Here is an 11561-nt window from a genome sequence, read left to right on the forward strand (position 1 = left end):
ATAACAAACGTAAATAGAAGCACTCACGTTGCTTTGGATGTACCGTGTAAAGTCTCCCCAATGTCTTTGCTTTGAATATGCCTGTAATGGAAGGATGTGGTTTTCCTGGTTTCCGTGGCTCCCATTTTTTACTGGATTTGTTCCATATCAACATCATCATACACCAACGTCTTCGCAAATTGGCCAAAAACATCAGGTTTTTGACACAATGTAAAAAATTCAGTTAGAGTCGTTTTCGGAGCTTCGAACGTTCTTTGGAGAACATTTTCTTCAGTGAAGTATACACGTAGACCGTTTTCAAGATGTATTGTTAGATGTTGGACAGCAGGATCTCTTTCGTGGATGGGAAAGCTGAGAATATGCCAAACAGCTTCATTGCTGCTAATGTATCTGCCCATTTGGTATCGTGCTATTTCGTCATTTTTATTCATGTTTTGTACTTCAAATATGGCCAAATCACTGCCTTTGTTTACATATTTACAAATATACTTAATTGATTTAACAGAACTGCAAAGCTCAACATTGATATGAGCTTTGTAAGTTTTTGAAAGTAGTGGTGAGTATGGTATCACCCACTGATTATCAAAGTCAAGTTGATTTGGAAAGTTCGGCAGTCGTATTGTAAATGTGTGGCCACCATTCTCAGTACTTCTGCGGCGATACATTGGATAACCATCAATATCCGTGAGCGTGTAATTCGTATGCGGCTTTGGGAAGTTTTTTTTACATTTTCCATGCACGATGACGTCATGTTGAAAGCACCGCATGGCCCATGGATCATGTGTTTGGTGACAATATCAAATAATTCTTGATCAATTAATGGGTCTGGAATTTCGGCTGAAATTATTTGATCGATTTCTTCAGGACGGATTCTATCTTTAAGCCAAACCAAAATGTGGGCATGAGGCAAACCTCGCTTTTGCCACTCTATCGTATACAGCCAACAACATGTAATACCAAAAATGGAATATTTAACAATAAAATCAATTAATGATTTCAATTTTTGTTTAAACACACGTGCAGTTAAATCATGACGATGAATGGCTTGTTGTCCTGGCAATAGTAAAGTTTGTATCTCTTCCCAATTCGGATTACATGTGAATGTAATAAATAAATCCGGTCGGCCGTAATGACGTACGTAAGTCATCACATCTTGTATGTATTCCTGCATGTTCCGTGGACTGCCGATGTAGCTTGAAGGTAAAATGAAAGCATTACCGATGTCATTGGGATTTAAATTTCCATCGATGTTTCCAGCAGCAGCATCTCGTAAGTGAATATATTCTTCCGATCTTAGCTTTGCCTGGTTGAATCGAAGGAATCGCAAGCGTTCGCTTTCGACCTTAGCATACATATCAACAATGTATTGATGGAACAGCTGACGATATCGAAGGATATAATTGTCTTGACGTCGTCTAACCATTATTCGGTGTGCGTAGTAGTTCATTGAGCTAACTTTCTTACTTCTGTAATCACCTAAGAAAATAAAAAATTAAATGCAATACGAAATTAAAATTTATACATACAGTAAGAAAGTAAATAGATAATTGTCAAATTTACCGGTATTTGGATCATAGATATTTTGTCAACTGGAACACGAACCATGTTAACAGCAACCTCATCAACAGTTGGAGCGTTGAATCTACCAGCATGTTCACCTAATAGTACTTTGTCGGCTTTTATGACGATTTGACAATTGTCATTTCGAAGTCGTGGCGAAACTCTTTTGATCAATTGAATTAGTTGATTGTGATCTTCTAAAAAATTTTCCAATAATATCACAATTTCTCTTTTCCCTGCTTGTTCAATAAAATTATACAGGCACCGAGTCGTCACACGCACAATCAGGCATTGGAATCAGTGAACCAATTTTATGGAACACCTGGCCATAACTTCGAATGTAAAATTTAATGTAGTTTCAAAATTACGTCCATCGGATGCACGATCGAAAATATTAGTTGCCCCAAATGACGTCATTTGGAAGCAAGCACAACTTTGCCTGATGCGCAGCACATGTCGGCTGCTTCATTCCGAAATTTCAATACCTGAAAATATTGACATACTTTATCCATTCCACCGATAGCAATTTTTGAATGCGCTGAGTAGTTAATATCTGGTGCATATTCAAAGGCAAGCCGAACGAATGATGCACGTGTTAATGAGCGGCTGATCCGTTGCCTTCGTCAATCTAGTATTCGTACTGTAGCTATGTTTGGTTCTCGTGCCGCTCTTATTCTCGTAATATTCTGTTGCAGACGTTCGTTGTGCACGACTTTCTGCAGTCCTGATTCTTTGAGCTGCATTTATTGTTTCGATTTGTTGCGGTAATTGCTGAGCTCTTTCAACACGTTTGCGTCGTGACCCTTTGCTGCTCGCGTTGTTGAGGTTAGATTTTTTCGGTGGCATGTTCACTGTATCTTCATTACAATATGATTCAATTTACACTTCAGTCTAAGTAACACGTGGCCGGTTATACCAACAAAAATTTAAAAAGTGGAAATAATTGGATTATATGGTATTTCGTTCACTATTCACCGAGTCAGCTTTTCGGAGCTGCGAACGCCATCTGTTAGAATCATACGGTATTTCGTTCACTATTCACCGAGTCAGCTTATCGGAGCTGCGAACGCCATCTGTTAGAATCATTTGGAGTTAACAAATAATTGTGACTGTCAAATAACAACAGACAAATAAATAGCAATTAATTAAAATTGCCTTTTTTTTTTTTTTTTATTCATCTGCATTAATAAAAAGCAAACAAAAAATAAAAAAAAATTTTTAGAAATAAAAAAATTGTTTACCATGTCGCACGCGACAAACTTAAAAAACTTTTATAACCGAATGTACTACTTATATTTCACAACATTTTTTTTTAATACTTAAATATCCAATTTTATGTTTGGACTCAAGTTTTGATGGTCATTCGACAAATTTCTTCGACGCACTGATAACAAATGTTCTTTTTCAATGTCGCACGCGACAATGAAATAAACTGATAATCTGATAAGAAATTCTTAGTAATAAGCAATCGCATCGTTCCTTTTACATTTGTAATCTTTGGTTATTAGCCGATATTACAAATAGTGAATATCAATGCAGTTTAACTCTCTTTACGAAAATTATTTAAAACAAATTGTGCCGCTGAAATGCTAAAAACTAAACTTTCGCACATTTGAGACTTTGGATTAAAATATTTTGAAATGTGTTATAAGTAAATGTTAAACATTATTAAATTAGTTAAATTTAATATGTTTCCTATAAAAGTGTGTGAAAAAAGCATTCTTTTATTGACTTTACATTTTTTTGTCGCGGTTGACCTTTCGGGAGAATTACCCATAAGTAATAAAGCTTACTACTCGTAAAGTTTTGCATTTGTAAGTCTTCTCATTAAGACATGAGACAATGAAACACAAAGTAGAATTATATCAAAATTTGCCATCAAGCAACAAAGTTCGAGGTTGGCCGAGTGGAGAGCGTCGTGGTCAATGTTTATGTTTTACTTTTTACGCCCTTTTTTATTTGGATTTTATTTTTTAATAAATAATCTAAAATCTGAAAAGATATACTCCATATTTGTTGGGTATTGACCAAATATATGCAGACTCCAAAAAGCAAAGTTGCCAATAAAAAACACACACATGTATAAGTAAATGCAAGCTTGACAGGAGGCTGCAAATGGGTAGCTGCACTTACAGGACTATATCTTGAGTAAACAGATTTTGCCATATATGCGATATATCAAAAGTTGCGTCATCTCAAAAGCTATCTCCACGTGCAATATAAAAAGGTCCAACCAACAAATTTTGAAAAATAATTTTTTTTCTTAAAAAATAAGTTTATTTTCAGTGTATTTTTTTTTGTGTACTATATAGACGTTTGGTCTCAAAGAAAGTGAAATAGATATTTAAAAAAACCTTTGAACGGTGTAAAGCTCTTTTTAATATCTTAATATCTTAATTATAAAGTTATGAATTTTATAATTAACAACGTTTTTTTAATTTTTTGACGTCAGTATTTCAAAAAGTTGTCGAACAATAGTTGCTCATATGATAGTAACAAACATTTTCCAATTTTTTTTCAGGATTGTTAAGAAAAAAATAGTGCAATTAGGCAAACCGACAACCGACAACTGGCTTCATTTGAAGAAGAAGAAAAATTCGAATTTTTCGAATAACTGAATGAAATGTCGGATGGGGTCGATTGAGGAACCAATCGACGCGTATTTAGCTATAGAATGCGAATATATAAAAATATTCTGTCTGGGGACTAAAATGTGTCCACCAGCCCCACTTTAGTGATTAAAAATTTTTTTACTTTCACCCTAATTTCTCTCAAGCCAAATAACTTTTGGAAAATGTTTCGACAAAAATTATCTAATTGAAACAATACCTTTCGATTGGTATATAATTCATTTAGATCGGTTGCCTACAGAAAATTTTGAATTCTTCGGCTATATATAGAGTTTCCTCACGCACGCTAAGGCTGCAGGTCGTCACCTCGTGGACTTCCGTCCACAGTGATTAATTTTGAAACACCATTAACCATTTTGAAACATTAATTTTTTTGACATGGCCCCACGTTGGGCGCCAATAAAATTTGTTCCGAAGTTTACTTTTTAAAAAATAATTTGTATTTTATTTCTTTATTTTTAAAAACTTTAACCTTAATCGACTTAATGCTATTTCCACTTTTTACTCCACAATTATATATTAGTTTATACTCGGATCAATCCCGACTTAAGAATGCTTTCGCAATCAATATTGATTAACCATCAAACCTCGGCTTAAGAGAGAAACCTCAAAAATGACTATTTGTAAATCTAAACAATTGTCCTAAGAGACATTAAGAGTAACGGACAATTGGCTGATGCAATAATTGACTCATTGGTGAAAACTGATAAGATCGGAAGATATATCAAATTCGGACTGGCGGCGGCGAGCCGGTTCATTTGTTTATCAGTCTGGCTCAGACCGTGGAAAAGTTTTAGAAATATGTTTACAGTTAAAACTGGATGTTTAGTCTGGGATAATTACTTGGTGGTTCTCAGACACGAATGAGGGGAAGGTTGACAAATAGGCTATGACTCATCCAGCAGAGGCTTCTGCGATTTAAAATTATGTTTATATATTGTATTAGATTAGTTAAACTAGGGGTTGGATAACATACATACCACCTTCGTCCGAACAGCCAATATACTGGCAACATTTGTCCGCTATTCGTTTGGTTTTCGATCGTCTGTCTGATGGTGACTAGCTGATAGCTCTAGGTGACTTTAATATCCCAGAACTTATGTGGATAAATGTTGAAAATTCATCGTCTTTACAGCTTAACTCCCACAACGACTTCCCTGCGGGCATGTTCGACAAATTGTGTTACAAATTGTTTAGGTCGGCTGTTGGACTTATGTTTCTTTTCTGATGCTGATGGAATTACTCTTTCCAGAACTTTGCCCCTTTCCAACCCTGAGGATCCATATCATCCCACTTTTGAGGTTTTAATCGAAAACAATTCCTTAATTGACCTTAATCTCAGAAAATTTGTTTCTTTCGTAAGGCTGATTTTAAGAAATTAAATAAGGTAATTTCGGAATTTTATTGGCCTGATTTACTGACATGCGAAGATATAAACATCGCATTACAAAAACTGTATTACACTTTGAACATATTTAGTGTGCCGCTTGTGTGCTTGTGTGCCATGAAAATATCCGCCTGCTTCAACGAATATGATTTTTTTACAAGGCACCCAATAAATTTAAGAAACAGGAGGAGTATTCTCCAAGTTGGTCCTTAACTGATCGCCAAAAGAATGAAGGTTGGGACACTCCCTTAATACTATAAAAACTTTAATTAGCCAAAGCCTTGTAAAGTTATCACTTCAACACTTTATGGGCCCCCTTTTAATGACTCATCATGTGATCAACTCCCACTTTAACTTTAATCCAATAAAACAGAGCATAGACAAAATAAAAAGCCCATAAAGGAGTAACGAGTGGTACAATTGTTTTTTCCAATCCAATCTTTTGTTTATTCATTTCAAATGGGACCTTCTCCAAATATCCCCCATACAACGTCACTCATTAAATAAAAATTAAAGTATATATTCAAAAAAGTTATAACCATAATGTGTGATTGTTACCCGCAGGTGCTGTGGGAAAACAAAAATCCTGAACGCACTTCGTGGCAGCCGAGCTAGCTTGGAGCTAGATTAATCGAAATGTTTCATTTTTGTTCACTACTTAATTGCCGAAATATGCCCTGGGACGCAATCAACTTTTCGTGTTAAATTCTAATTAAATTCTCGAGGCGAATTGCGGCGTTCGCTTTTAGCCAAATCTGAATTCACTTTCACTGGAGGCGGCAACCTGGCCGTGTGAGTTCCCGTTATCAACTATTTGCAGCAGGCCAGGATTTTTCGTGACGAACAACTGTTGAACTGTTGGCAACACGCATACGAGTCGGAAAACGAAGCCAGGCCGAATCGGCAAAGAAAGCGAAACGGCTGACGGGTAAGGATTTTTTGAAAAGGGGGTCACCAGGTACCGCATTAAAGTGGGCAGAGTTTGTATACCAGGACCCCAGCCAGGCTGACTCCCGGCATGGGAGAAGTGACACCTTAGTCCGGCAGAGGTGGCAACCCAAGCGCATACGGTGCGGATACTCGCTAGATGTCCGGGCTATTTATTTGAGAGGAGGATCCCTGAGGAGGGTCCTGCTATGGGATCTTCGGTTTATTACAAGATAAAACCTTTGCCTTACCCTAGTTATTGCCAATGCAACAACGAAAAGCTAGGCCAAGGCTTAGAGGTTTTGTAGACTTGGGTTAACAACCAGACTTTTTCGGAGCTTTTAAATTTATGTTTGACTTTTGTGCTTTTGAACTATTAACAATTTGCATTACACAATTTTAATTATCGACAGATAAAGGTACGCTATACGAATTTACTACACGAACAATCGTGGGCTGCAATCCTCATATAAGTAAGGTGGAAAAGCTGCAGCGGTTGCTCTCTTGTTTTCGCGACTCATTGGACCCAGCTACCCAGGCCAAGTGGGAGGAAGGTGAAATTTTCAACTTCTTCTTACTTGGCATGATCGACTTCTTGGGAGTCGATGGCTGAATTTTTGGAGCTGGGATTTTAGAGTACTGCATGCTAAGGATCGTTCCTTAACATCACTAATTCACCTTCCCCTGCCTGTATATTTTGTGGTGAGTGGTCCCAGGTAGTGTCTATATCACATTTTTCAAAGTCTATTTATACATTTTTTTTTATTTTTTCCGAGGTTCGAGAGGTGCGAGGCCACGTAGAAACTTAAGAATGGAGCATGTAATTATTTAAGCTCTGTTTATGTTGTTTACAATGCCTTCGGACTGTGGGTTTTAAGCCTGAACTTTAAGAAGACTTGGATATTTGCGGTTTCTGGTTCTATTGCGCTTTTGGGATCCATGTATTCAGGTGTCTAGTCGTTATTTGAATAAAATATTATCTATTTCGTGATGATTGCAATTAATATGGTTATTTTTGGACAGGTGTCACAAAGGTGAGAAGACCCTATTCATTGTCTGTTCAATCGAGTTCTATCTAAGCTATTGAACTTCCTATTTCTCAATTTTTCTTGCGACAGAGAATTATTGCTCAGAAAGTTTCAAGTGAATGTGAGTCCGAAATCGAAAACACCATCGCATTCTATTCAATTTCCAGCTTAAGGCTACTAGCTGCTCGTCCCAAAGGAACATCAATAAAAAAATTCATTTCAACCGGATGGAATCTTTTTTTACATTTTCCACCAACGCTTTTGACTATCTCATCCAGACGTGCCCATCAAGGGTCCATGTTAAGTGCCTATCTCTGCTTCTTTGACATTTTTGCGTGATATCCTGCCAATTTGCGGCGCTGTTTTGCTTGTGAACAGTGATTGCTTTTTTGCCCGCAATGGGAGCAAAGGACTCCATTTTGGCAAACAGACAAGGCGGCCCTAAAAAGTTAGGCTAGGTGTCCTGTTTTCTAGGACAGGTGGCTCGTAAAAATGTGTAACAGAGATTCCAGTTAATAAAGAAGTTAATTGGGCATTCCTTTCACTTTGCTATGTTATTTAAGATATCGTATAAACCTACGATACTATGGACTTTGTTTTTAAATGAATAATTGTGAACTCTTCTTAATTTTGTAATGGAAATATAAGTCCTTTTTATACCAGTAGCCAACCGAAAAAAGCATCAGGGTAACCTTAGGATTTATATTATTAACCTCATACAGTTGAGATCAGCCTCCTATAATAACCTGAGCAGTTAAGACTCTGACATCCTTCTTTCCTTATTTTCTTTATTTTTATTTATTTTTTGTATTATGGCTTAGTTTTACGAACCAATCGTTAATCCAATCAAGGAATTAGAATCGCTTAGCAAATAAACACAAAAAAAAGGAGGGGAATAGTTTTTGGGTATTTACAAAATAAATCATATTTTCTAAATAAATTTATTCCCTTTACGTGCAATCGCTACACTGAATATCCAGTTATTTCCCTTGAGATATTCCAAAATATTGTTTGAAACGAAGTTTCTTATGACGCGTTATGAGTTTGGTGGATGAGGGCTAGCCGAGAAAAATCGTAACATAACGTTAAACGGATTTCCGGCTTCTTCTCCTTCGTAGAGTGATAGGATATAACCATTTCTCCTCCCTCTCCCTCTCTCTCTCTTATTATCTCTTATTTAAAAAATGCGACATATGATTTTGAAATTGTAAGTCATATGTATCTTCAGTTTTCTTTGTCAATCTTAGTTGTCTCTCAGTCACTTTAAATTTTCAATTTCATTTTTCAATTTCAATTTTAAATTTTTAATTTAAATTTTGAATTGCAATTTTTAATGTTAACTTTTAATTAAATTTTCAATTTTAATTTTCAAATTCAATTTTCAATTTCAATTTTAAAATCCAATTTTCAATTTTAATTTTCAACTTGAACTTTCAATTTCGATTTTCATTTTCAGATTTCAATTTTCAATTTGAACTTTTAATTTCAATTTTCAATTTCCATTTTTATTTTCAATTTTTCATTCCAATTTTCAATTTTAATTTTCAATTGCATTTCATCTCTTCTTGCATTATTTCTCATTTTTTTTTTTATTTTTTGATATTTTTGTCTTTATTATAATTTGACGTGTGATATTTTGACGTACTGATTAGATTTAGTAAAAGTAAATAAAATAAGTAAAAGTAAAAATCATTTTTATATAAATGTTGTAAATTATTGTTGTAAATCCTTTTTCGCCTTCATTCACTCCTGTTTCTCTTTCATTGACCTTCATCTCGTCATGCCTGCTAATCGAAAACATTCCAACATGTACCTAGACATCAACTGGTTTTTTCTTAAATTTATTCTCTTTACTTATTTTAATGTGCAATCGCTATTCTGAACATCGAGTTATTCCCTTGAGATGTTCCGAAATATTTTTTATTTTTAAATAACTATGTGCCATGTGTTTTGGTTTTCAGCGGATACAATTCTCTTATCCTTCTTTCCATATTTTCTTTTACTGTTAATTTTTATTATCTAATTTGTATATTATCTAGCAATCGCTTTAGAAGTAAGATACTTGGCCGATCCGTCTTGTTTTCTTGTTCTTTTTTATTTTTCCAAAGCAATTAAAACAATTATTATTTTATTTAGTTTCCTTATATTCTTTTTATTTTTATTTTTTCTACAAGTTGGTCCTTAACTGATCGCCAAAAGAATGCAGGTGGGGACACTCCTTATTTTTTTACTTTAAAAACTTTAATTAGGTAAGCCTTAATGGTTATCATGTAAGGTTATTACTTCAACACTTTATGGGCCCTCTTTTAATGACGCATCATGTGATCAACTCCTACTTCAACTGTAATCCAATAAAATAGAGTGTAATAGCGAACATAAAAGGCTCATAAAGGACTAACGGGTGGTAAACTTTTTTTTATTATGCTTTTTTTTTTATTCATTCAATATGTTAAATCCAATCTTTTGTTTATTCATTTCAAAGGGGACCTTCTTTAAATGCCCTCAAATAACGTAACTCATTAAATAAAAATTAAAATGTATAAATTAAATATATATATCCTCTCTTTATCTTAACTTCCTTATCTTCACTTCCTCTCTTTATCTTAAAGCGGACGGACGTGTTATTTTGTGGGCACTGCGTTTTTATAAATTTGTAAAAAGCTTTCCATAAACAATCGGTGTTTATTCCTTTACACAAATAAAAAAAAAATAAAACAAATTAATCTCCCCCTTTCGTTTCCCTGGTACAGTGGTTCAAGGTTCCTATAATAAAAACAAATAATATTAATAAATAAATTTTTAATTTATAATAATTTTTGAAGTCTTGTAATAAGACAATCTCCTCTGCCCAGTCTACCATCCACTGCTGGCTTTGTGAAAACGTTTTACACGCTAAGTGTGCCGGGTTCACGGCCTCCGTTTCGGATGCTATTTCACGTAGGTCTGGTCTCCACTTTTTCTGTAACGGGGGTTCTGCGGTTCAGGACGAAATGAGATCGTTCTTGATAATAATCTTCATCCTGCTCAGCCGACTACTATGCAGCCGCTTATATCTCTGGCTTCCGAATATTTCTGAATTAATGAACAATTTTTTTAAATATATAAATCCGATTTGTCCTCTGCGGCATCGCTTCAAGTGATCCCAGACCCAATAATTCAAACTGTAACAGTCACCAAACAGGGTAATCAACCGTCCGGACCCCCGGTACGTACTGATGCCGCAGTATTAGTTACGGCGGCACCAAAACCCTTGACGGTGATCCCACCATCGAAACACATTTTTGTTTCCCGGCTTGCCCCTGATACTTCGAAGATTGATATCTCGGCTTACATTAAAGCCAAAACAAAAGTCAACAAAAAGGTGGGGGATATTACAAAATTCAAATACTCATACAAAAGGCACACGTCATCTTTCAAAAAACGTATGCCCTTGCAGATGTTCAAGACGATTTGTTCCGCCAGCTTTTGGCCAGAGAACATTTTCGTCCAAGAACATCAGCCAAGTACGGTGAAAAAAAAGATAACCAAACCTGCGGTTAACGGCCTCTGATGAACCTTCCACCTCATTTTCCTCAGTTTCAAAAAATTAACTGGCAACATTTGTCCGCTATTCGTTTGGTTTTCGATCGTCTGTCTGATGGTGACTAGCTGATAGCTCTGGGTGACTTTAATATCCCAGAACTTATGTGGTCAAATGTTGAAAATTTATCGTCTTTACAGCTTAACTCCCACCACGACTTCCCTGCGGGCATGTTCGACATGTCAGTCGGGCAAATTAACCACGTTAGAAATTCTTTAGGTCGGCTGTTGGTCTTATGTTTCTTTTCTGATGCTGTTGGAATTACTCTTTCCAGAACTTTGCCCCTTTCTAACCCCGAGGATCCATATCAGATCCATTCAGAAAGTTCGTTTCTTTCGTAAGGCTGATTTTATGAAATTAAATAAGGTAATTTCGGAATTTGATTGGTCTGATTTACTGGCATGCGAAGATATAAACATCGCATTACAAAAACTGTATTACACTATGAA

The sequence above is a fragment of the Drosophila ananassae genome (assembly GCF_017639315.1).
Source record: "Drosophila ananassae strain 14024-0371.13 chromosome Y unlocalized genomic scaffold, ASM1763931v2 tig00000111, whole genome shotgun sequence".
In the NCBI taxonomy this organism is placed as follows: domain Eukaryota; kingdom Metazoa; phylum Arthropoda; class Insecta; order Diptera; family Drosophilidae; genus Drosophila; species Drosophila ananassae.